This window comes from Bos indicus, chromosome 4 (genome assembly GCF_029378745.1).
Source record: "Bos indicus isolate NIAB-ARS_2022 breed Sahiwal x Tharparkar chromosome 4, NIAB-ARS_B.indTharparkar_mat_pri_1.0, whole genome shotgun sequence".
NCBI lineage: Eukaryota > Metazoa > Chordata > Mammalia > Artiodactyla > Bovidae > Bos > Bos indicus.
Window position 1 is genome coordinate 65,685,290 of NC_091763.1, and position 20,732 is coordinate 65,706,021.

The following is a 20,732-nucleotide window of genomic DNA, read 5'->3' on the forward strand; positions in this document are numbered from 1 at the left end:
CCAGCTGCTCTGGATGGCAATTCAGGTTCAGCCCTGAGCAATGACCACCTGCACACGTGGCAAAGGGAGAAATCCATGCTCTGCAGGGCTAGGTCTGCCCAGAGAAGGAGTCTTTCTCTAATTCACACAAAGGGGCCACAGGGGCTGGCAGTATCTTGACCTAATGCTGTCAGCTGCCCAGTCCCAGTGGAACTCTCCATAACAGCAATGGTCCCTTCTCATGCCCCAAGCCCGGCCCAGGACCCAGGGAACTCAGCCTGGGTGGGGAATCCCTGCCTCTGTGCTCTGAACCTGGCAATCTGCTGGGGGTGGAATGGCACCTCCTTTCCCTGTCCTTGTCTTGTGGGTGCTGGGAGTTCGCTGCTCCCGCCGCCCCAGCTATTCATATACCAAGGCAACCATCTGCAGGACTCTCTCCTCTCTGTCCATCCCCCTCTGGTCCCAACTCCCTGGGCCAGCTCAAACTTCCACTCCTCCCTGAACGGGAGTGGGATAGTGTCCTTAATGCAGGAGTGACTCTAAGAAACAGGTATCTGGCCCCCAGAGCCTGCCAGTCCTTGGACTGGCAGCTAGGAGAAGGCTCGTCACCAGCAGTGTTGAGTGAGGAGCAGAGGGTAGCTTCTGGACCTTGGAGCAAATGCTCCTGGAAACTTTGTCTAGTAAATGCCATGGAGAGATACACCCTCTGATGTCCTGCTGGGGCAGCTGTCCAAAGACTGTTCAGGGCCCATTCCCTAGACCTCTGATATCCCAACTGGGCTCTTGTCTCAGGCCATTAATGTATGAAGGGCTACAGATTGGCCCCCACCCCTTTGATATATGGGGAAACTGAGATTTCAGATGGAGTGTTCTAGAAAGCAGGGGTCACTGAGAGGGCAGTGTTAAGAGGATGAGGTAGGCGGAGGGTAGCCCAGCCTCTGAGTTGCTTTCCCAGGCCCCCTGCCCGGCGCCGCCCCTCTCGACCCCACTCAGCCTTTGTCCGATTTGCTCCTGTGACAGCTGGGGAGGCTGGGCCTCGCCCTGGCTCCTGCCATCAGCCATCTCAGTGAGGCACTAAAGATGTGTGCAGAGAGCCAACCCTCGGCAGCGAGCTTGGCAGGCAGCTCGGTGTTGCCTTGGAGACCACGGAGAAGGAGAGTTGCTTCACATGGCTACCGAGGGCCGATGGCTGCTGGTCCCAGAGGTACCTCTCCAGGGGGCCCCGGCAGCAGGGAAGCCATGCAGGTCCCTCCTCCACATGCATGAGGCAGATGGGGAAACTGAGGCGCTGACGGTGGAGGACCTGACAGGTTGACACGCTGAGGCTCACTGGTGGGGGAACCAGGACAGAGCAAGGGGTCCTGCCCCTCAGCCTTGGACTCTACAGACCTCCAGGGGCCGCAACCCAGCAACACACAGCCAGGGAGCGTAGTGGTTTCCACGGCCAGGTCTCCCATCTGCATCCTCAGGAAAGACCTTAGGCTTTGTTAAAGGTCCCCACTAAACCTCACTCCCTGGGACCGCCGGCATGTGCACCCACAGAGTCTGAGGAAATCTCCCAGCTCTGGATGCCCTGGAAGTGAATACGCAAACACTGAGAGATGGAAGCTGGGCCCCAAGAGGGGAGCCAGAGAAGGGGTGATGAGATGGGGGCAGCGGGACCTTGGAGCCAGTCAAGTTCGCCCCCTTCCTTCCACACAGGGGGAAATCAAAGGGTATGTTGGGTGGAGGGAAAAGTGCAAGCCTCTGAGAAAGGCTATATGTCCAGGTTTGCCTCCTTAAAGCTGGTGAAGCAGCTATGGGGCCTCCCACAGACCTGCAGAGACGAGGTCGAGGTCGCCATGCTCAGGGTACATATGGTTGTTTTGCTGAAGGTGGTTCTAAGATAGCCATCCTTGGCCCTGCTGTGTTCAGTACTCAAGCTCTCCAGTCAAATGCTTAGCTGTGCCGAGCAGGACAAGGGCGTGGAGCTGACCCTCAAGCAGAAGAGTGGCTCATTTGTGGCCTGCCCATGGAGACCCCAAGGCTGGCAGGTGCCCCTCTTGCCCCCCAGTTTGTGGGTCCATGAAAGTTCCTGTCCGGGCTGGAGTCTGAGGCTGGGCCTCTCAGGGTTGTGGGGGCACATGGGTGGGGCCATCAGCAACGGATGTCTTCCCAGAGAAGGGGGAGGGAGAGGAGGGCATCAGGTCCTTCCCTGCAGGAGGTCTGAAAAGACCTGGCATAGCTCCAAGCATAGATCTTGATGGATGTCTTTTCTTGGAGGAAGGGGTGGCAGGACTCAGGCATGAGACGCCAGGCAGGCTCTGGGGTTCACATAACTGAGCTCGTTGCCCTGCAGCCTACTCCTCCATGGTGCAGACAGAAGTCCCCTCCTGCCCCGGGCTGTCACCCAGACAGCAGCAGCATTTGGTTCCCTCAGAGCTGCCTGCAGCCCAGGGCCTCCCACCCCCAGCCCCTGCCTGCTGCCTGAGCTGTCAGCCTGACTCCCAAACAAGCTGATTATCCTCATCTGGGGAAAACAGAACTGCCATGCCTGAAAAGAGGCCTGTCTTCTTAGTGAGAAGTAATCTGAGGGAAACTCTCAGCTCTGATATGCAGTACGAAGTAAATGATCATCTGTTTAGCTTGGCTTTCTCCTGACACAAGGGCAGGTTTCCATATATAGTACCTCCTCCAAGAAGACTTCCAGGCCTAGGCTGACTCTACCCAGGCTCTTTGGACCCTCCCAAGGCCTGTGATGAACTTGCAGTCCATACTCCCCTGTGCAGTCCTACAGCTTTGGTCTGTATATTAAGAAATTCTTCCAGGAAGAATTCTGATCTGGTTAAATAGGGTGATCTAAGTAACTGGTGGGGATGGAGCAGAGTTTCAGGCTTGCCTCCTTTTGAGGAAGAAAACTTCACAATTTAGACCTTCATTCAGTCTACCAAACACCCTTCATAATTCCCCACCCCTCCCCTTGCCCACGAGCTCCCTGCACCTGGCATGCCCTCCAACCTACCTGTCCTACCAAAATGTCTCCTATCAAAGCTGTCTCTCAAACCCCAACCAAACAAAACAAAGAAAAACCTCCACCATCTCCAGCTTAAAGGGCCCTCAGCCCCCATTAATAGCTACACTTGACATGATATTCAGTTAAGGGGACATCTTCACCCGGCTTCCTCCAGGCCGGGAGCTCCCATAGGTAGAGATTATATCTGCCCAGGACCCAGCCCAGGGGCCAGACACAGTTCTTGTCCAGGTGCTCAGTGAATGAAAATGAAATTTTCCAATGTCTCACCGGATTTCTCCACTTGCTCCCATCTCTATCAGCTCCTGGTGCTGCCACTGCCAGCTTCTCCCCAAACTCTGAAGAGGAACCTTGTGTGATGCATTACCCAGGGTTCGCCTCCCTGTTCTCTTTGGGAGGGGAACTAATATTTTCCAAATGCCTCTTCCAGCATGCCAGGTAAAGTGATAAGCATTTCACACATTAATCTAACACTCACAGCACCATGGTGTGTTTGGTATGATGCTCCCCATCTTACAGATGCAAAAACTGAGGCTCAGGAAAGAAACAGACCTGCCCCAGTGGCAGAGTAAGGATCTGAGTTCCAAGCCTCTTGCTTCTGGGGCCAGCACACTTTCCTCTATATTCAATCAAGGTTCTAATGACCAAGCCTCGGGCGAGAAGTGCTGCCCCTGGGACAGCTCATCCCATAGCCCCTCCTTCCGGGTAGACACCCCACCTGAGCCCGCGGGAAGCCAGTCATATCACCATCATCAGCTGACTGTTAGCAGCATTTACCACCTGCCAAGTGCAGTGCTAAGTGTTTTGCATGAACCGATACATGATAAATTTCATAATAGCTCTTTGAGGTTTGTGCTTTTATCATCTTTACACTCAGATGAGGAAACTGAGGCACAAAGATGTGAGCAAACTTGTCTGAGGTCATAGCTATTAAGTGGCAGAATCTACATTCTTAATAGAATTCAGGCCAAAGACACAGGAACTATGAATATGCCTCTTCTCTGCAGCTAGCCAGATGCCCTGGTGGTGTCTGCCATACTGCCGCCCTCCCCATCTGTCTGCAGCTTCTGAGGGTGGACCCAGAGTCTGCCACCCTCTCTCCCCCAACACCCCACCCAGACTGTGAGCTTATCAAGGGCAGGGACCAGATTCATCCTTTTATTTCTTCCCAAGGGGGAAAAAAGGAACATAATGATTTTACATATGCATTGACGACCTTCACTCTGCCTGCTTCCAAAGCAGATGTAAGATGGTTTAGAATATTGAGATGCATAATTAGGACAATAAAATTATTCTTTAAAACAGAGCTGTTGGAATCCAATCAGCAGTCAGGAAGATGGAGTTCTCTCAGGCAGCTGGGAGGCCCCAGGCTGGGATGCAGGAACCGGGGTTCATGTCCTCGGCTTTGCCACAAACAACCTCATATAGATCGTTCCTCCTCCTCAAGTCTCAGCGTGCCTCTCTGTAAACCAGGGAGGCTGAATATATCATGCAGAGATTGAAGCTGACACATACGGCTTTTCAGACTGTGCTACCTGGAGTTGAAGGTGTTAATCAGAGACACTCCAGGGGCTGCTGTGGGGTCAACAGGAGCCCCAGCCCCTCACCCCCCAGGGCAGTCACTGTGACTACTTTCATGTACTTGAGCCACTGCTAAAAATGTTTGAAAACCCACACCAGGCAAGACATTCTCCAAGTCTCCATATTTAAAGCTCTCGACCTCTCTCCATGTTGCCAGACCACCTACCCACAGCAAGCCTCCATTCCAGGCATAGTTAGGTATTTCTGATCTTGTTTAGCCCAGGGCGGGAGATATGAGTGTCCCTTAGGGAAGGAGCTATAGTTTGGAGCTATCTGGCAGGGGTTGCTGAAATAGAAGCAAAGGGACTTTGGATCTCTTTGGATGAGAACGCACCCTGTGCCTGTAAGACCCGAGTCTTGTGTGTTGGTCCTGGGCCACAGGTTTCAGGGGCCTCCTCACCACCTCCGCCAAGCTCTGCAAGGCCTCCATGCTGCAGACCAGTGCCAGGGACACAGTCTTCTCCAGGAGATCACGTCAGACACAGGCCGGCAGCGGGTGGCCCAGATAAGCTCCTGTCCACCAGTGGGCACTGGATGTTCCAGCTACAGCAGCTTCAGAGATGACTCAGCCGCTGCCCAGACAGCCAGGCTCCCCCTATGCGGACCTCAGGAGCTGTGCCTTCAGCTGCCCAACGCCCCTGGTGCTGGCTGCCTCCCTCAGCCATCGGGCGGGTGGCAGAGACCATCCGCTTTCCCAGCCAGGGTCCCACTGGCCAACTTACTAGTATACTTCGTCACCTCAAAACTGGGCCCAGCCTATACCTGCCCACAAAGTCTATTCACTCCCTCACAAGACCAGGAATGGCTTGTTCATGCCATAGGAGGTCAGATCTGCAGCATAAAATTTGAGTTCAGTCTGCGTGGTACTTCTGCCTCCTGGAAAGGGGGAGCTCTGGGGCCCCGGAATGGGGTGCAGGAACTGGTAACACACTCAGGCCCAGTGGCCTAGTCTTCTGGCTCTGAAAGTGTGAGGCAGGGAGGAAAGGGACTAGGAGGGCCGAGAAGACAGATGGCAGAGACCCAAGACAAATGGGCTAGGAGAGGGAGAGATGCTGGCTAGTCAGCTGCCTCTTCCCGTGAGCACAAGATGGAGGGCATCCCTGGGGCTTTGGGGGCCCACAGTAGTGTACCCCACATTCCTTCCAGGACAATTTGCAGAGCCAGTGGGAGCCAGCCACAGCAGGAGTGACTTGGCTTCTGGAACATGGGCTCTGCCGTCAGCTGACCCCATGCTATAACCCACACCTCACTGCACTCCCCTTGGCCACACAGACACCTATGACTCTGACCCTGAACTTCCTTAACCCCACCCACTGCCACTCCTCCTCTGCTCCCCCATTAAACGATGGTGGCCCTGGGCTGTGTCCTCACCCTCTTCTCACTCTGCAGCAGCACTTTTAGTCATAGCACGGTCCCTGTGGGAGGGGGTAGAGATGTCCCCCATGGACTCTGATACTCCTACTGTGCACCCAAGCCCACCCCATTGAGCACCACCCTGTTTCCCAATCTATTTACCAATGAGAACAGATCCATCATTTGAGCCCCACTCCTATCTATCCAACTATCTATTGGGCATCTCCACATTGATGCCTCACAGATACTTGGCAGTCAGCCAGTCCAAAATCCAGCTACCTCTGCATTCTTAGTCCTTGTAAATGACCTAATTGCCCAAATCAGAAACCTAGTTAAGAATTAGCCTCTTCTACATAGATCACTCCTATTCTGATCTAATCCAACTAGTCCTGTCCTTCATTTACATTAGAAAGGCATTTTGTTTCTCTTTTCTGACTATAAGGAACTGCGCAAGCCAGGGACTGTTACCTTCTACCAGTTGCAACATCTTCCCCACAGGTACCAGGCCTCTACTCTCCGCCACTGTTCCATCAGGAATTGAATGAGTCTTGCCACCTGTTAATCTGACCAAGCCATTCCCTTGCTCTAAAATCCTCAGTGACTCCTCATTTCCCATTGCATCACACCTAACTCTCTCTGCCATCAGCTTCCAGGTCTGTTTTGTCTTTCCTGACTTACTCTCCATGCCAAACTTCCTTGATCCAATCAGGTGAAGTTTTCCTTCACCTTCGTCCATCCTTTCTCAGTTTATTCTCAACTTTTGCCCCAACTGATGTTGCAAAATGATAGCCTCCAATGAGGGTCTTCTGCCTCAGTTCTTCTGTCCAAGTCTTGAAAGACCAGCTCTATCCACCCTCCTAGAGGAGTTTCCCAACAGCCTCAACCCCCATGGACCTCCCTTCTCTGAACTCCCATGTCCCAAAGGGCTGAGCTCTCCCCTGCAGCCTGGCTCTCACCTCAGCCTGGGCTCTTCTCTGACTGACAAGCGGTGAGGCTGGTCTCCTTACCAGCCAGGGGCTTCCTGAAGGATAGGTCACAGGTCTCCATCCCAATGTTTCCAGGAGGCCAATAAAGTGAAGACCAGGATTTAGAGGACAGAGTGTAGAGCAGGGTCTCCAACATTCGGACGGCCCACTCATGCCCTCCACCTTTCCTTGGCCTGGACAACTACATTTATTGTTCTCAGAGGAAAACTCTGGGATCCCAGTGGTCTTGGATGGGTTTTACACCGCATCTTCTTGGGGGAGCAGTTTGGGAGCTCAGGTCTTGCAGCTGGGAGCCTGGGTCTAAGTCCTCTGACTCCTGGCATTTACCTCCTCCACAAACATGGACCTGGGCCTGGGACTGCTACCTTCTGAGGTCCTGGCAGTGCAAATATCACTTCAGAAGCTGCTCTCTTCCTCCCTGATCCTGATCATCCATCCCCACCCTCGCTTCTCCTAAACTGTAGGCTGAATGCTCCAGACCATTTTATACCAATTTTCTCCTCAATAGACAGGTGATTGTGGCAGGGAGATCTGAGACCTGCTGCTCAGAATCAGCAGGGAGCAGTGTGTGGGACACATGGAGAGGGTTACTGGGCAGGGATGAAGCAGAAGCCCCTCCTCTTCCTCCTGCTCTCACGCTAGACACCCCAGTCCTCTCCCCAAGCGGGAATCTAGAGGAGCCCTCCCTGCTGTCCCCAGCAGGGCCTGTGACCCTGGGAAAACCACCTACCTTCCCCAAGCCTCAGTCTCCTCATCTGTTTAATGGGCATTTACATCTTCTTCAAAGGAGTAAGTGAAGATTGGAAATAACATAAAAAAACAAAGAGGAGGCCATTGGAATTATTGGAAATTATTAGTTTTCCCATCCATCATCAGCTTGAGTTCTCTCACCATCTTTGGCAGGCAGTCTGAGCCAGGGTCATTCTCTCTCTTTTGGTGGATATGATCTTCAACATGCAGATGTTAAATGTTTGCCTGTTGTCCCAAGTCCATTCAGAGAGCCCCAAGTAAAAATAGCACATATTTACGGAAACCTTATGCTGTCCCAGGCTCAGTGCTGTACTTGGATTATCTCATTCAATTCTCACAACACCACCATGAAATAGTCTGATTATTATCTCCAGTTTACAGATGGGCAAACTGAGGCAGATTGTGCTTAAGCAACTGGCCCATAGAGGCACGCAGTGAACAACTGTCAGGGATTAGAACCCAGGACCTCTGATCTCTCAGCATGCCACGCTCTTCACTACCTTGGCCCCCTTGAGTCTAAGGACTAAGAGGGTGAGCCTGAATGGCTCTGGTCAGCCACCCCCCAGGCATGGATCAGTGCCTTCCTCGGAGCCCACAGCCTACAGAAGGCACTGTGGTAGTCCTCACCCGTCTGCAGAGGAGATGGCCAGGGTCAGTGAACCAGGAAGTGGTTCCTGAAGGAGAGATACACATAGGCAAATTGTGCTCTGTCAGCCAAGGCATGAGGGACTGGGAGAGGAAACCTCTCCAGATCCCCCATCCCTGCTTCAGTCTCCCTCCTTCTGAGTCTCTCTCCTCTTCTGGTCTCCATGCCCGCCTGGTCCTCCCCCTGGCTTCCTCCACCTGCCCCCCTTTCTCCCCAGAGCAACCCCTGCCCCCCACCCCTAGACCCGGGCAGACTGAGAGGAGTGGGGCTGAGCTGTTGCCCTCATGCTAGCGGCAGAGCTGTCAGCCTGGGGCAAGCCTCACACACTAGAGCCGGGAGCCTTATCCTCAGAGCCTACCACCACCACCCCCATATTTCCCGCCAGGCAGAAATGAACCCAGCTGGACTGAACTGGGCTCACACCCAGCCCTTCCTCCAGGGCTCCCGCCCCTCCCCTCTCTCCTCCGCTCATCCTACCAAATGTATTCACTCATTCAGCAATGAGTGGTCAAATGGCCACTCTGTGCCAGGTAGGAGACCTAGGGCTGGAGTCTAGGAGGGGAAACGGATACAGCCCAGCCCTGGGCCTCAAAGGAAGATGACCGTCCCTAGAGTGCTCGAGTGTTCTTGCCTGGAGAATCCCAGGGACGGGGATTCTCTGGGCTGCTGTCTCTGGGGTCACACAGAATCAGACACGACTGAAGCAACTTAGCAGCAGCAGCAGCAGCAGAGTGCTCGAAGGGCTGGACCAGAGGCACCAGGAGGGAGGCCTGCCAGAGCCTAGGGGGTTGGGGCAAAGGTGTCGGGGGGATTCTTCCAAGTTTCCGGGTTAATCTGACCTGCCCCATCTCATCTAAGAATCCATGTGGCTTCCTGGCCTCAATGACACAGCTGTTGAGTCCTGGGGGAGGAGCAGGAACTCCTGGTAATGAGCCCACTCCCCAACCTTACACCCCTGTACCCCATATCCAAACACTGATATGGCCCCTTGGGGTCCTCACCTTCCTCCTTGGCCAGTTTACCAAGAGCAGGGTCTCTGCCTGGTGACAGGGTGGGGTCAGGAGATGGAGGACAAGAGAGAAGAAGCAGTCCAGAGACCCACCAGGCATCAGCTCCTGCCCCTTCCTTACCCCACAGTCAGTGGCTTCTCTTGCTCCACTCTTGGTGCTGGGGAGGAAGTGTAGGGGAGCCCAGGAGCCCAGTGCTTGGAGAGGCAGGAGAGACCTCAGAGATTGGGAGGGGCCCCCCAGGCAGGCAGCGGAGAGTCTCGTGGGGACCGGAACTCAGAGTCCTTGTGAAGGGAATGCCCAGGTGGGAGCCAGGAAAAGAGGTTTCCTCTCTCGCCCATGCCCTCCAGAGGACCCAGCTGCTCCTTACCAGAAGGAAGGCAAGGTATGGACCTCTTTATGTTACAGATGAGGACAACTGAGACCAAAAGAGATTACCCAAGGTCTTTAACAAGGTCATGCAGTGGGGAAGTGGTCCTGGCATAAAACATTGACACAGACCAAGTTACTGGGGATAGTCCAATTGATCGGGGGACCCCTGTGGCTAGGTGGTGGGCTGTGGGGTGGGCATTGCTACCCACCGTGATTGGTGCCATCTCCTTCCCTGGGCAACAGAATAGAGATGGCCCCCACTCAGGGACTGCAAAGGAGGAACTGGCTTTACCCATCTGCTGAGCTCAGAGAATACAAGGTCAGTTCATGGTGGTGCCAGCTCCAGCAAGACTTTTCCTCCCCTTGTCAGCCCCACCTCCCTCCTGTCCTCCCACACCCAGGAGGAGTCGGAAACTGGCTAGCAAGCTGGACAGTGGCTGAAGGAGGGGAGACGCACTAGCAGAAGAACAAATTCTATCTTCCCACGGCACATTCCATACCTGAGTTGGGCCAGGGGGAAAGTGCTGTTAAATCAGTTTCAGAGTTTTAATTCATGTCTCCTCTGTAGCCTAAGAGTGAGTGGAAAAGACATAGGACCAGCCTGAGTTTTCACTGGAGCAAGAGAAGACCTCCTTAAAAATACATTTTAAAGAGGCTATGAGATCCGAAAATACATTTATTTTCAATAGGCAAGTCCTGCTCTTTCAATGTATAGTAAAAAACCAAGACGGATGCCTATCCTAATAAATACGAGCTAAAATGATATGATCCCTAGGTCTTCTCAGCCAATCTGATCCTGACGGGGCCAGGTCCTCGTTGAGTGGTCCTGCAGCGCAAGTATTCCTGGGCTGTCTTTCTGTTTATCCACCTGAGTACCTCCAGCTGCAGCCCTGTCACTAACCCATTCAGTGCCATTAGCCAGGCAGGTCCCTGCCCCAGTTTCTCTGTCTGTAACAGGATGAGGCAAATGAGACCATTCTAGAGGCTTGACCCACTTCAACTGTTTAAGTGATCACAGGGGCCTCTTTGTCTATGATCTTCAGAAGTCCTGCATCTAGGTGGGCACAGGACTACAGTGAGGAAAAAGGTAAAATTCAGGAAACTTCACATAAAATGGATTTCTGACGTCTGAGCAATTGACCCAGGATGTCCACACGGCAGCAGTCAACCGGAGTGGGCAGGCACAGGGCCCATCATCCTGAAAAAGGGCTCTCCATTTGGCCATGGTCCCCACCATTCCCCATCGTCCCTCATCCCTAATGCCAGATGCCATTTATCACCAGTCATATGCTGTTGTTTTCATAGAAAGCTGTTACTCTGTCAATGTGTCACTGTCAGAAGTGGAGAATTGAACGGGAGGGACATATGTTTTAAGAAGAAAATAGTAAAGGAGACGATTTCCTTAGAAAGATATTTAACCATCAAACAATGGTCCTGTGCTCTAATTTGACTTCCTGGCCCAAGGCCTATAGTGATTGAGTTTGTGTTCTCAGGCTACCCAGAGGACTTCCTAGCACTGGCCCACCCCATGGTCACTGCCCCAACAGGATTAAGAGGTCAGCACAAGTTCCCAGGTCCTGGATGTTTCTCTGGGGCTCTCCCTCCCCTTTCTCCACCCCCACTAGGGTATCCTTCTCTAGACCCAGAATGGCATGTGGTGGAGAAGTGGTGGTGCAGAAGCCAGCTTGGAGTCGGGCCAGGAAGAAAGGCCCCTCAGTCTCCATCCTCAGCAGATCCCCTCTTGGAGAACCAGCTGACGGTGGAATAAATTCGCTTCCCTCAAGCCCTCTCCCTGCTTCCCTCTGCTGGGGTTGCCATGACAACCAGAGTTCACCCTGGATGCCAAAAACACCGCAAAAACAACAACAAAGGCTCCACCCTCAGCTGGAAGGAAAGAAGGTAACAGCCAGTGTCAGAACAACAGCCAGGGAGGCACGTGGAGGCATACCCTCTCCACAGCCCCCCAGACGAGTGGGAACCAGGGATCCGCAACCAGCTCAAGGCAGAGTGGGTGGGGCGGAATTTTTCTCCATTTCCCGTATCCTCCCCCACAACTTACATCCGTCCCAGACACTTCTCCACAGTCTCCACCTAGTCCACCTCCATCCTGGGGTAGCAGGCTGAGGACAGAGTGAGTGGTGCATGGCCCGGAGGACCACTGTAGGTTCAGGCTCCCTGTCTCAGCCTCGCTCCTGCTGTGTGACCTCCAACAAAATCATTTTCGTCTCGGGTGCCCTGCATTCCCACCCTCATCATTAAGAGCTGAGCTCGGGAAGGCGGGAGGCCTCTCATTCACACCGAGGATGACATGAGTGGTAAGGCTTCAATCAGGTCTTTCCCGGAATTGAAGCATTTTAGCATGGCCTTACTCTGAGGAGTGGACCCCTGAGAGTGGCATTTATTTCTCAAAGGTCTAGGCTGGGGACTGGATTTCCATCTGAGCTGGGATAGATGAGGGAGGGAGTCCTTGGACTCCTGGGCGCCACCCACATACTCCCTCCAAGGGAGACTCAGGGCAGCCACTGTTGTGTTAACACAACACTGTTTTCCCAGAGTGTGGCCAGATGCCAGAATGGTCACCATTGAAGCTTTAGGGCATCTACCCTCGGAGGCATCCCCTTGGGATGGACCAACTTGTGAAAGGCAGCTGTCAATAGCATGAGGGCCCTGAATACCTGTGGAGGGAGGAGATGCGGGGGTGGGAAGGCTGGGATTTGATGGGTGATGGAAGAAGGGCAAAGGTCACCAACGTGTCCTTTAGCCAACTATTTCCCCTCCCTCAGCTCTATTTCTTGATTCCGAACGAGACAGGTATGGACAGAAGGATCGTGGAGAGCACAGCTTGAGGCAGTATGACACAGTACAGTTTGGGAAAGGGGAAAGTGGATGGCCCAGCAGTAACTGCCTTGGCAAAGTTGAGAAAGTGGATACGTACACGCCAGTAGAAAGCAGCAAGAAGCGAGCCAGATTCTACCTCGATGCCTGGAAAGCCTCAGGACAGAGAGGGGCCAGACGCCTCTGAAAGCAGACGTGAGGATGAGCAAGACACAGTGATAAGTCCCTTTAAGAAAGGACTTAGACCCACCCTCTCCCACCCCATTCTCTCTGCAAATTTCTTCCCTACTAGTTGAGGATGGAAAGAGAATTTCTTAGTGACACTGGGTCTGAGCAGTGGGGGCAGAAGATGAAGTGCCATCCTGAAAATGAGGGATTGCCTACAGAATGGTGAATCTCCAGTCCCAGCTGCTACTCCACTGAAAAGACTCTCAGTTGGATAGGAGAGAGCCCCTCTCTGGAGAAACCCATCAGCTCAAGAGGAAAGATATAGAGATAGTAGCATGAGCTCAGCACCTGATCCCCCAGGAAAGCCCCTCTGAGGACAAGCCCTGTCCACAGAGTCTGTGATCAGATGGTGGGTGCCTCTTTGTTAAATGAACTCCTGCCAAGGATCCCCAGACGTACTAGAAATGCCTTCAACGTGAAAGGCACTAAACAAGGAGTGCGGAGCGAGAAGGGCATTGGGCAGATAAAGAAAGAAACTTAGAGACACAGAGATAAGTAGAAGGAAAAAACAAAAAGTATAGATAATATCCTCTGAAAAGTGATAGACTGACCATATTGCATCTTCGGGAGGAAAAAAAGTAAGAGTGCTAATTTTTTTTTTTAAGGAAACTTTCAAAAAATAACCACTAGCTCGTGGAAAGTAAAAGAGAAAAACATTTAGCTAAAATCAGTGGAAGAGCTAAAAGAGAATTTGAAAACATTTTTTCAAAAAATAGAGCAAAATGACAAGTTGGAAAGTAAGAGATAAAAAATAAGAAATTGGAAGTTCAAGTTATCTTAGTGACAGGAGTTCTAGAAAGAGAAATCAGAGAGAATAAAAGGGGGAGAAAATTTTCAAAGATGATACAAGAAGCTTTTCTAGAACTGAAGGATATGAGTCTCTACATTGAAAGCACTCATGAGAACCTAGCAGCAAACAATTGTAAAAGATTCATTCATTCAAGGCATAGAGCAGCAGAGACAAAAGGAAAAAAAATCCTGAAAAATTTAGGGAAAAGGAGAACGACAAGTCATGTGCAAAGGACCAAGACTTAGAATAACACTAGACTTCTCAACAGCAATACTGGAAACTAGGAAACAATGAAGAAATGTCTTTAAAACTTAGAGAAAATTTATTTGCAACATAGAATTCCATATCTAGCCCAACTATCCATCATGTAAGTAAAACAAAGAGCAAATAAAAGGTAAAATAAATACATATTCAGACATTCAATGATTCACAAAATTTATCTCCTGTGTACATTTCTTAGATAGTTACTGGAGAATGTGCTACCCTGAAACAAGGAAGTTAGCTAGGAAATAGAAAGGCATCGGATCCAGGACACAGTGAGGTCAGCTCATGAGAGAGAGAAGTAAATCCCCAGGATGATAAGGAAGGACAGCTCTACAATGATTCTCCTTAGCTGGGGGCGAGACATGGAGAGCGTCACTTCCAGGCAGGAATAGGAGGTTCTAAGGGGCATGTCTTTCAAAAAAAAAAAAAATCACACTTTTAGCTTATCTAAGGAGGTTGACGGAATCGAGAGCATTTTTATGTTTTGTTGGAAATTTGAGGAAGAATTTGTGGTAGGTATGTGGAAACTAAGGAAGAAGCCAGCAAAAAATTAGTAACTTCAGGGAAAAACAAGTCCTGTGGATTCCACTTCTGAAACCTCTCTCAGGCGTTTCCCCTCTGTCAGGGAACGTTTAACAGGAGGATTCCTGCGTGCTGTTTTCTGTCTCTCATAAATCCTCTGTTCCTTATCAGTTCCTGGTAATGGGAACGAGTGGAGCAGCACGCTGCTCCCAGGACTGAGGTCGTGAGGTAAAACACACACGTGGATTTCCTTCAGTAAACATTCTCCTTACAACAAAACTGCTTAGTCACCACCCTCTTTCTTGAGATACGGATTGTCTTCTGACCTTATGACCATTGCTAATTCCTTGTTTCCTTGATAACGTTACTGTACGTTTGGTTTTCTGGTCTTTATCATTGTCAAAAGAAATTCCTTGTATAACAGCCTATATATACTCATAAAAAGATCATTAAAACACCCTTGCTCCACCAGAGACTTGGGTCCCCGTGTCTTTCTCTCTCACTCTCTCTTTCTCTCTCTCTCTCCCCTTCCAGCTAATGCTCTGCAGAGTGGAAACCCCACATGCTCACTCTCCTGCCTGGGCTTTCAAGACCTCCTCGAAAGGATGCCCTGTGCCTTTGTGAGCAGTGCAAGCCCTGTTCTAGGGTTTTACTGGTTCTCTCCATAAACTAGGGAATACTAGCTTCTTTCTCTCTTTCACTTTCTTATCGTCGACCCCAGACCAACAGGTTCTGGTACATTAAAGGACCGCAACACCCCTCCAGTCCTCCTGGATTCTGGGAGGCCAACAGCCATACACAGGATGTAGGAGTCTTCTCAGGAGATCTGAACAAGCCCGTAAAATAGATATAAACAAAATCTGACATATAGGTATTCCCCAACAGAAAAGCAGGCTTGCCATCTGACCACCTCCAGTGGAGCATATCAATAGCTGAGCCTGGCCAGGCACACAGGGCTTTAGTCAGCATCTGGGGAGCTCTTCCCAGGTGGCTCAGTGGTAAAGAACACATCTGCCAATGCAGGAGCCACAAGAGATGTGTGTTTGATCCCTGTGTTGGGAAGATCCCCTGGAGGAGGGCATGGCAACCCACTCTAGTATTGTTGCATGGAGAATCCCAGGGACAGAGGAGCCTGGCGGGCTACAGTCTGTGGGTCACAAAGAGTCGAACATAACTGAGCTACTGAGCATGCACTTAGTAAGAAATGGTACCCAAGGGTCACTAGACACTCAACATTAAAGACCAGACATCTGACATTAAAGACTACAGTCCAAACAAAATACAAGATCCAAACTGCAAAGAAAGAAACAAGAAGGATGGAAAGAAGAAAGAGGGAAAGGAAGGAAGAAGAATAGAGACTATGCAGAGAACAGAAGAAAACTTTAACAACGCTAATTATAACATTCCTAATGAGAAGAAAAATATCACATCCAGACACAAGGGAGTTTGGAACAGGGAACAGAGAACAAAAATGAGTTCTCAGAAATTAAAATAAAAAAAGTGATAAATTTAAAAACCAATATATGGGTAGAAGATGAAATATGAGGAATCAATTCAGAAAAAAATTCTCTTTAAGAATACAGGGGGACAATGTTACAACAGAATTAGAGCTTCATTTTAAGAAGTCCAACATATAGCTAAAGGTAATTCAAGAAAGCAAGGACAGAGAAAATGGAAAAGAAGAAATTACCAAAGAAATTACACACAAAACCTCATCAGGGTTGAGGGACAAGAATTTCCAGAACAAAAGGGTTCACTTGGGTCCTAGCATAATGGATGTGAAAAAAGTCATGAGCGAGAATCAGGATGGTTACAAAGAGATCTTAGGAGCTTCCAAGTGACAGAGCAGGTCACAGGAGACCAGAAATGGCCTTGGGTTACCAGCAGTCCTGGAGTTTAAAAGTCAATGGGCAATGCTTTACAGTGGAAAGTATTTCCAATTAGAACTTCATGCTCTGGGAAACTTACAACAAAATGTGAGGATAGAATAAAGACATTTTCAGACATAAAAGGATGGAGAATTTTACTTCCCAGGTCCCTTTCTCAGGAAGCTATTGGAGCATGGGTACCACCCAAACAGGGAAACAAATGCTGTTTTGGAAGAAAAAGAAAGAGATTCTAGAAATGAGGACGTGAATTGAGATGTGCAGTGAAGTATGTCTCAGCGTGAAGACGAAGACCAAGCGTCCTAAGAAGACATTTGAGTCCCAGGCTTAGCAAGCAACAAGTCCAGCTTAAAACAAGAAAACAGAGGGAAAAATAAAACCAACGTGTTTGATTGATATTGATAGGTAAGAGGCAGAGACACTGAAAAGGTTAACAATAGATACCTCACATCAGATAAATAAAAAAGGTTATTAGCTCTAGGTTGTATAAAAAAAAGAATTCAGTTTTACTGTACAACTGAGCTCAGCAATGCTTTCTTTATTGTTCAGTAAAAAAAAAAAAAAAACTGAAAAATAACCATGTTCAAAGGATGGAGGGAAAGGAAACGGGACGGCGATGGGAGATTTGTCTTATTTTTTTTTTTACCATGGCAAGAGTTCAAAAGTGAATGCCAAAAGCTGGTAAATAAAAAAATTTGTATGCATATATTTAGAAAAATGGAACTAAATACTAGACGACACACCTACAAGAATTAAGGGTCATAAGCGCCTAGAAATGATACTGAACTTGGAGAAGTTCGGACCAGAGATTGCTGATTTTCATTCTGAACCTTCTAGTGTAATTTAACTTTTGTTATATGCTGGCATTATTTTGACTTCCCCAAGCACAATTTTTAAAATTCAGTCCTTGTCCATAATCCAGACTGGCACATTGTAGGTCCTCAAATGTGTACGTATGGAATGAATAGAGAGAGGGATTCCACAGACGGAATCTTAATAAACTGGGGCTGGAAATCTGCACAGGATTTAAATAAGCAGAGGGAAGGACCCCAGTTATCTGGAGTGGAAACTGTGGTGCAGAGGGTCCGCAAAGACTCAGCAAGTTCAATTATTGCATTGCTTAATTGTTCTAGGAGTTTCTGGGTTCTGAAAGAAAACCCACAGAGAAAGCCCCAAAGGAATAAAGTTGGAAAAGCAGAATTTCAGCGCCCTTGGTGGGTGGGGCACTGTCTATCTACACAGAACTCTTAAACAGCTGCAATTAGGGGATCACATTGCATCTCGTCTTTCTCTTCTGCAAACCTCAGACATGCCTGCATTAGTTACTTCTTTCAGAGCAAGGGAACTCAACTCTCTGCACAGCAGAACTACCTGCAGAGCTTCCCACAGATGGTACCTCTGTCTGGAACACCCTTCCCAGAGAGTCTGACTCTACTGTCTGAGAAGGGACCTGAGCTTTGGGGCTGGGACTAGAGTGAGGCAAGGGAGGCACTTACTCTCCGGTTCAGCAGGGACAGAGTCCATCTTCACTTAAAAGCATGGGTGATGTTTTGTTCGATCATGGATTTTTAAATTAACTTTAATGTCTTGAAATATTATGTATCTTGGCTACTGAGTTTGGGGAATGCATGTGTGCTAAGTCGCTTCACTTGTGTCCGACTCTTTGTGACTCCATGCCAGGCTCTTTTGTCCATAGGATTCTGCAGGCAAAGATTCTGGAGTAGGTTGCCCTGCCTTCCTCCAGGGGATCTTCCTGACCCAGGGATTGAGTCCGCATCTCTTATGTCTCCTGCATTGGCAGGTGGGTTCTTTACCACTAGAGTCACCTGGGAAGCCCCCACTGAGTTTGAGGGTGTCTCTTAAACTTTACATCTTAGGAGTGCCCCACTCTCCTCACCCTAGTTCTTCTGATCCTAGTGAGTAGTAGCATTTTTACTTAACGCCTTGGCAGGAACTGAACCGTGGAGGGTGTAATCATTGCTCCGAAGTTCCTTGGATGGGGAGTGGGGCTTCTCACAGCACTAGTTATACTGCTCAGTTGAGGGTGGGCTGCAGGTCAGGGCAGTCCTGGGCTTCTGGACCTTCTGGAAGAGACCGGCAGCATCCTGACTCGGATGGCTCCATCTGCTTCCTGTGAGCAGCTTCAAGGTGAGAGGAATGTCTCTGTTGCCCTGTTCTGGGCTGGGAAACCTCTACAGAGGGAAGAACAACATCTGTGTCACCTTCTTTTTCTGGAAAACCATCCAAAGGGTGTCCTGACACAGAACCTTTAGATTTGTTGAGGGAATAAATTAAATGCCTGCTTGTTTCTTGAATAGCTAATGCTCATTCTGGTTCACATTGGTTTTAGTGATATTTGCAATCCAGAGAAGCTGAATGTTGCATGATGGCTAATTACTACTCACTAACGTGCCAAATGCTGTGCTGGGGCTTTGGAGGAATGATCTCAGTGCATTCTCAAGCCTCATATGAAGTGGATAGCATTGGCACCCCCAACTGATTGATGAAGAAACTGATGCCCAGAGAGGTTAGGTAACTTTCTGGAGGTTACACAGCCAGCAGAGGGTGGAGATGGAATTGGCATGCCATCATCCTGACCCCCATGCTCGGAAGAATCCCTATCATTCTGACTGTACTGGCAGAAATGCCTGGAGTGTAGACTGGAGTTAGGAAGCCAGGGTCTCTGAGTGGAGACACAGCATGAGCCTGGGCAAACACACCCTTCTGTGTGCTGTATTCGGTCTTCAATTTCCTCATATGAGCAAAGGTTGCTCTGCTCAGCAGCGCTGGCTGTTACAGCCCCGGCACTCAGAGATCCTGTGACTGGACCATCTGGGCCCATGTTCCTAGCAGTCATCTATCCTAGCAGTGTTTCCTCTGAAAATACTATGGGGGAGAGTGACCCCAAGTCACAGGTTTGGCCTCAGATTCTGAAGGAAAGAACAGTGGTGATATCTGGGCCACGGTCTTGCAAACTGCTCTGGTCACCTTCTCCAGGATCTCCTAGTCAGATGATTCAGCTACTCCAAGCCCCAGGCGTGCCCTCTCCTTGCCCCAGGATCTCCTAGCTCAGCAGGTGAAGGAGAGGTAAAGACTGAGCCCAGGCTGGAGGTGGGAAGGGAGAAGCTGGTATTGGAAGTGGACACGTGGAGTCAGAGAGGCCTGGGGTAGCCAGGCCAGGAGAGGATGGAGCCTTAAGAATCCCCCAGTATCCAGGAGAGAACAGCCCTCAGGAAATGCTGGATATGTGCTTGTCTTGAGGCACGAAGGGAAAGAGGAGAGGAAAGGACCATCTGAGGTACCTCCCAGTCCATGACAAGGCGGAGGGGGAGGGGGGTTTCAGGAAGCTAAGATATAGCAAAGCCTCTCGCATAGGAAGCACGGCCAGTCCAGGAAGCTCTGGTCCTCCAGTGGTCAAGCACAGGGGACTCTGAGGAGCTGGGGGCTGAGCTGGGGCTGAGCAGGTGGCCTACAGGCGGCGACGGCCGTCCCTGAGAAGACAGCTGGAGTGTGTGCCAGGCCCTCCAGAGCCCGAGGTAGCCCCAGAAGCTGTGAGCTCCTGAGAAGCCACAGTTGGTATGGGCCGCCAGAGAAGCCCATGTTTGGTGACCAAGATACTAGTGGGTCTCTTGCTAGGATGCTTCCTGCTTCCTTGAGGCTGGGTGTGAGGCCAGCAACAGGCTCTGCCCATGACCTGCTGCCTGGGCCATGTGGTCTTTATGTCTGTACCACCTTTCCCTGCATAAGGTGTTTTAAGAGGGTGGGGATAGGCAGCATGTGGCAGGAGTAACTTCAGGAGGCCCCTGCTGGGTGGATGAGCCTCCTAACGAATGGCCACCAGGGTCTTACTCTGATGCTCCGTCCCTCCCTCCACTGGGAAATAGGATGGCCACCTTGTTATAGGCTGACCTGGAAACCAAGAGGCGTGCCCTCTGTCACCACCTCTTCATTGGCCTGCTTGTGGTCACCGGACAAGGGAGCTGCAATCAGTTGTCTTAGAGGGTCTTGGTCCATTAAAAACCCTGACTCTGCAGGTGACTGTGTGCCTAGACTCACACAGTCTTCTCTGTGATGAGATCAAAGGGGCTTATCATGACCACTGCTCCCTGCCTCTGACTCTGGGGGTCTCACGACCCCTCCTACTCTTTTCGGTAGGACAGCCCCCTCTCCTTGGTCATCCTCGATTCAGAAACATTTGATTCTCCCACAACATCTCAGGACATCAGTCATGTGAAAGATTCAGGAGAGAGATGACTGTCCTCATGAAACGGACTCATCGACCAGGCCAGGAACACACTGACCAGGCCCCGCTCCCTCTGAGCTGTAACCTTTGGGCCACGCTAACGTCCCAGTGCCCCACCCAACTCCTTTCTCCTCCTTCCTGGTCCTCCTTCCAGAGCATCTTAGTCCCCAATTATTCAGAGCCACAGGAGCCCTGCCAAGGAAGAAATTAGAGCTACACATCAGCTCTTCTATATTTACCACCTGACGGCTGAGGAGGATCTATCTTCTACACAATTAAA

The 20,732-nt window shown here is 50.3% G+C and overlaps 1 protein-coding gene across 1 annotated transcript in view; it reads right to left on the minus strand.

Annotated features, from left to right (window-relative positions):
- ADCYAP1R1 (ADCYAP receptor type I) overlaps positions 1-20,732 on the minus strand; it is a 108,976-nt gene that overhangs the window by 85,322 nt on the left and 2,922 nt on the right. The gene's annotated exons all lie outside the window — the stretch shown is intronic.